The 6,647-nt window shown below is 36.5% G+C and overlaps 1 pseudogene; it reads right to left on the minus strand.

Annotated features, from left to right (window-relative positions):
- Nucleotides 1–218: 218 nt before the first annotated feature.
- On the minus strand, nt 219–6,244 carry LOC107690338 (guanylate-binding protein 1-like; annotated as a pseudogene).
- Between the last annotated feature and the right edge of the window lie 403 nt (nt 6,245–6,647).

Genomic DNA, 6,647 nt, shown 5'->3' on the forward strand with positions numbered 1-6,647 from the left:
ACCTATGGTTCTCTAATCATAAAGGCTGCTGTGTAATTTGCCCCCTGACTAAGCATTTAAAGAATTTAGGGGAAGCATTTAAATAATCCTGTGAATGCACTTAAAGAATGCAGAATCGAATTGTTAATCGTATCGAATCGAATCGTTCTGAATTTGCAAAAATCGTTCTTGAATCAAATCGAAAACCTATGAATCGTGAATCGAATCGATTCGCTGTCTACCCAAAGATTCACAGCCCTAGTTTTGGGTTTTAACGTTTCAATCCCATTTTCAGACTTTTCAACATTGATCTCTGCATGAGGAGGTTGGGAACCATTTCTACAAGAGGGCGAAGAAATGGCATTACATAGTCCTTAAAAATGCCACCACCACTTAAGCGTTCCTTTTCATTATTTAACTTCTTTATTTCTTCCTCAAGTTTTCAGCTTTCTGCTTAAAGCCTTTCTTTAGCATCTCTTCCTGCTCCTTCAGTTTGCTCTCAATGGCTCTGTCCCTCTCGTGCTGCCGCTGCTCCAGCTCCTTGTTGAACTTCTCCTGCATCTGTTTTACCATGTCCTCATGCCGCACTTTCTCAGTCTCCATCATTCGATCATTCTCAATTCGTTTCTCCTCTTCCTCTTTCTGTTCCAGCAGAGTCGCTTTCTCATTCTCTTCTGAACATTCAGTCAAGATAGAAAGAGAATGAAGTGATATATGATAAATTAACTCAACTCTAAGTAATTCAGATTTAAGTGTTTAAGGTAGCTACACCCTGTGCTTCAAAAAAGCCTAGTATAAACTTACTTTTCATTTGTTTCTCATTTTCAGTGAGTTTATTATCCATGCAGAGGATGCTATTTGCTTCGGGTTCCCGTTCTTTCAGAAACTCTTCCAGCACAGCCTCAGCCTGCACATAAACATAACTTAGACCAGTGGTTCTTAAATCAACTCCTGGGGACATGCTAGACTAGATTGTGAACACAATTAAAGTGTAAATGCAAATGCTTTCATTAACCACAAAATTCAGTTATATTTAATGAGGTTACACAGCTAATAATCATATACATCTGATTTTGCAATGTGAAATAGGCAATAGACATTGCACTTTTGTGAAACCTGGGGTACAAAATACAGATACTTTGCATATACAAAACATATGTTAATGCCAGATATAAAGAGAGCCTTATAGTTTAGATGCACTTGAGTCACATACACTCACAAATAGACACTGAAAATGTCCTTACCCTTACACCTTTATTGGGTTCTCTGCGGTACTGTTCAACAATGGCGTCTCTGTCACTTTTATAGAGTTCATATCCTCCAGACTGACTGTATTCTCCATCCTGCAGCCGTTTATTCATGTCAGCAAACAGATCCTTCAGCAAATCTCTGCACTTTCTCTCTGATGCCATCTGATTCTCTTCCAGCAAGTCTGCATAGCACATATATACAGCTTCCTATAAACACCTAAAAGCAGATATAAATCTCAAACATACATAAATAAACTTACACAAAGACTGAAAGTATTAGAAAATGGTGTTTGTATACATTGTTGTGTGAATTAGTTGTATTAATCTCATGAATGTAATTTATGTGGTCACCAGACAAAACATGAAACGATCTCCAACCTGACATAAAAGAAAGCTACTATTCCCATTCATTCCAATGGCATTAATCTCCCAGTTACATATAAGATAGGATGCATGCATGAGTGTACAAGTATGAGTCGATCTTATAAATTTTTAACTCACCTCCAGTTTTTTCAGGTATTCCATATTTTCATCTTTGAATGAGCGTTTTGTGAACTCAGAAATGGCCAGACTGCTGAATTTCTGGTGCTCACAGGTCAAATATTCTATACTGATTGGTAACGTATTCTTTACCTGTAAAAACATTGTGTTTACTTGAAGGGTATTTGTGCATTCATTTAAGATTTTCAAGCCAAAATGGGTGGTTCTGATTTTGGAGACATATTCAAAATATTTGGATGGGATTATTAATGGAATTATTAATCTGTATAGAGACACACAGAGACGTACGGTGAGAGCGCATGCCTCACTTCTTCCATTCCTCTCTGATATACTTTCAAAGCTTCTTGAACAGCTGTCTGGTTTTCTAGATTTGCCAGAACAACCACTGCATTGTCCAAACAGGGCACTTCACCACTGCTGATTGTGTCTACATAAATCTCAACCAGACGCCCGAGCACTGACAACACACACAAACAGTTAAGAGATGCTCCATAGTATCTTCAAACCACAGATGAAGAGTTTAACAAAATAAATGTTTAATTAGTTTATTTATTTGTGTGATTATGCAAAGCTTATACTGTATCTGAAATGTGTTTAAACATTGAAATTAATGAAACTTTTCATTTGGTAGAACACTCACATTGGCAAGTAACTATGTGTCCTCCTTTCAGTCTTTTCACGGCACTGTTAACAAACATATGGTCACAGAAATTCACCGTGACCTCCAGAAATCGTTGTGCAAGGTCCTGGTCTTGTAAGATCTCCAGGCGTGACATGTCTTCCTGGGAGGTAACGGGAAACGGGAACACGAAACACTTCCGGCTAGGGAAATAACACTTGATACATTCACGAGGCAGATTGTAGTCACTAATTTTCCTACCCACACCTAAAAAGAGAACATTCAAGAAAGAGAAAGAAATATTCACCAAATCAGTGGCACTAAGACAGTCAGCATATTTCAGTTTTTCAGGTATCATTCATTTGCACAAATGCGTACAGCTGATGCATGTATCGTGTGTATTGTAATATCAGTAACATCTGTGTCGTACCAGTTTAGTATGTAGTCTAGATTGCAGGCATCAGTGGCTATGTCAAAAACCTCACAGAACGGATATCATGGGTCAGTGAGCCTATTCCTGTTTATTTTTACAATGTATTTTAAATTCAAATTCTGCTCCAGAAAAGAAATGAATCAATGCCAAGATCATGGGTTCGATTCCCAGGGGAACCAAGAACTGATAATGTACGTGAATGTAAGTTTGTTTGGGGGAAAAAAAGCATCTGCGAAATGTGTCAGTGTACTTCTGTCTAAAATACCTTTCTTCAGATTGAGGGCAAATTCAAGGTAATCGTCATCTGTCACTTTTTTCCCATCAATTTCCAAATCCAAGGTGAAATCTCTCACAACCCAGGTGAATGATGGGAAAAACATCACAAACTCAGAATCTTCCTCATCTTCTGCTTCTGCTGACCTGATCTTGATATTCTCAGCGAGCTCAGCAACATAGCTGCAGCACATTAAGAAATAACATCATCTTGTAAAGTGTACTTTGTATATGTGAAAGAGGAAGTGGGCTATGTGGCAGGTTAAAGGATACTGCAGCTTTTCCAATGCAGTGTTATCGATGGTGCCGTGGCTGTTGTACACCAATGTGCTGCTGAGCAGAACAGCCAGACAGAAGATCCAGCCGTCATTCTTAGAGTCTCCCTGAAACACAGAGTGTCTTCAGATCAAAGCAACTTCATTCAGAACACAATACAACTTAATACTGTTCATTCTGAGGTACTATGGCAAACTGAGACTGGGAAATTATTAGTAGTAGTTAGTGAGTAGTGACTGTGCTCACTTTCGCCACGTCACCAAGACCCTCTGTGTCCAGCAGCACCAGAGTGTGTCCTTTTTTATTAGGGTGAGGGGGACACACCACATCCAGATGCCTTTGGTCTTTGATTCAATAGTGCTGCCGAGAGCAAAGCCTGAGACAATCGCATTATTATTATGCAGTTACTGTTTTCAGATATTGACAGACAGCTTATATGTTCTCATTATCATATGAACATATCAACATTTTTCTCTCACCGGGTTGTTGTACTGCCAGGCGGTTCATAAGGTAAGACTTCCCCGTACGGTAGAGTCCCACCACAGACACCACCACCACCGGCTCATTGATCCCATCCAGTATGTCTTTGGCCTCTTTCTTCACGTGTAGCTTCCCATTTTCATCGTTTTCAATGAGACACACTGGAGCTGGCATGTATTTACTACAAGACATGATCCTAAGTAAAAACCATACACACAAAATTAAACAGACTTACTGTACAGTGTGCCATACATTGAGACAGTTTCAGCACTGCAGCTAGGCTGGTCTGCATCATGGTATTACAACTCTTGGTCAAGTGATAATTAATTATTATCGATTACCTTATTTAGAGGCAGGTAAAGTCCATGTGGAATGTTTCTAAATTTGCTGCACTTAATGGAAAAATATTGCAAATCTTTAAGCCTGCGTAAACATACACTGCACCTACATACAGTTAAAGAGAGACAGCTAAACACTTCTTCTGCCTATAAGCTTCTTATCCTCTGCTCTATGCAAGGTATATGGACTGGGAAAAAATGCACTCTCCCTGGCCTATCCATAATGCAGGAATCGAAAGTGAAAATGTTTTAAAATTCAGTTCACGCTGAAAAACAACAGCTCCATCAGAGTAACACTTTATAATAATGTTCAGTTGAAAGTCATTTTCAAGTAATTAGTTAATGATGAACCAATCATTTACAAAAGCATTCATGTATGATTAATAAGTGATGTTAATATTTTTATCTATGTTTTGTAGATTGTTATAATTTACAAGTGATTAGATGATGATTATCTAATAATTTACAAAACATGACTATACGTTCACAAATGATTAATAAGTAATATGCTAACGATTTACAAATCTGTCGTAAGTTCTCTTTAAAAAATAGCATAATGAAATAATCAAACACATCCTTAGTAAATGGTTAATATCACTGAAAAAATGATGCTAAATTTTTGTAAGGTAAGTGTTTGCAAACAATTTATTTTAGCTACATTTAAAGCAAACAATTTATTTTAGCTACATTTAAATAAAAAAAATGTTGAAAGTTAGTCAACTAAATTTGTTTATTTAAATGTAGCTAAAATAAATTGATTGCAACCACTTATCTTAACATTTTTTAGTAAATTCAATTAATCATTTTTTTCAGTATAGTTACTAGTTAATATATTATTAATCACTTATAAATCATTGAAATGTCAACAATGTACTATTATCTCAATAAACATTTTTTAACCATGAACAAATGATGATTAAACCATTAGTAAATGATCAGTATATAATTTATGTATGTTTCGTTAAAGTTGTAGCTGATCTGTTGAAAAGCCCAAAAATGCAATTATGCTAAAACTATTTTTTTTAAAGAATAATAAATTATTTGCTGTCAAGTGAATAAACATGTCTAAATGGCTTACAGTCGGGGGATTCCAGTGGGTTGTGTTAAACACCTTTCTCTCATCAGCACAGACTTGTGTTCTGTGTGGAGTGAGTGGGATATAGTGATAATGTGAACCAGTTTTACCCTCCACTCAAGTGCACAGTGTTAAAATACTCCATGTGTCAGAGAAGACATCTGTCTACACCCTCACCAGTCAGCCCTTACACTGCAGTACACACTACAAAGAATTCAAAACCTGTTGTGTAAACGCATGAATAAATCATTTACAAAGCTTTCTGCATCCCCTAATCTAAAGTGTAAACTACTCATCACTTGTAAATGTGTTACACATCATTTGTAGATCTTTCTTACCTGTTACAAATGATCTGTATTTACAACACTTTCTGCATCCCCTAAACGAAAATGTAAAATACTCATCAGTTGTAAATGTTTTCAAACCTGCCGGTTACAGGTTGTGTGTGTGTGTACACACTGGGGTGTAAGAAAAAAAACATTTACAACTGATGAGTAGTTTACACTGTAACACTTGCTACAAAACATTGATAAAAATATTAACATATCACATAACATAGCATAATCATTTATGAACACAAGTAGTTATGTTTTGTAAATGATTAGTTCATCATTAACTAACCACTTATAAATTACTTACAGCTGAACGTTATTATAAAATGTATAATAATAAAGATCACAAAACAAGATCAAGATAATAAAACAAGATCCACTCAAATAGACTAAAGAGATTGGGTGTTTTGGTATCTGAAAGTCCCAGTAAACTTTTTTTTTTTTGGTACTTTTGCATAGATTTGACTGCTTTCAGTAGATTCATAGATTTCACTTAAATAAAAAAAGCAATCTTGAAATATGGAAGCAGATTACAAACACTTGAATTACTACATTGGACTGTATGATTATGTGTTTTAAGAGATTTTAATTCTAATGTCTGCTAAAGTAATTTAAAGAGGAGAAAAAAATAGATCTTACCTCTGCTTGCCTTCTGATGGTTCTGACTGAAGCTCGTGCATAAATACTGAAGGGTTGTGGTGGTCAGCTCCGTCTCAGAAGCTCCCTCCCAGAAAGTCCGTCATGATGGTTCTGGGTGAGTATATCCGGGGCTTAGCCCAGAGACATGCATGTATGAGTCAGAATACACGGATACACTTATTAAACACACACACACAACCCAAGCACACACACACACACACACACACACACACACATATATATATATATATATAAATTGTAATCCGAAGGTCGTGGGTTCGAGTCTCAGGTCTGAATTGAGTCTCAGATTTGAATTGAGCAGCATGGTAATCACACCGGTGTGATCGTATCAAATGTAAAAATAATATTAGGCAATTTTTTTTGTCTTTTGGGAGCTGCATTCAAAATTCACTTGGGTCAAAAATCTAAGCGGCACGTGCCCTCTCGGTTTG

The sequence above is a fragment of the Sinocyclocheilus anshuiensis genome, unplaced genomic scaffold, assembly GCF_001515605.1.
Source record: "Sinocyclocheilus anshuiensis isolate Anshui unplaced genomic scaffold, SAMN03320099.WGS_v1.1 scaffold785, whole genome shotgun sequence".
In the NCBI taxonomy this organism is placed as follows: Eukaryota; Metazoa; Chordata; class Actinopteri; order Cypriniformes; family Cyprinidae; genus Sinocyclocheilus; species Sinocyclocheilus anshuiensis.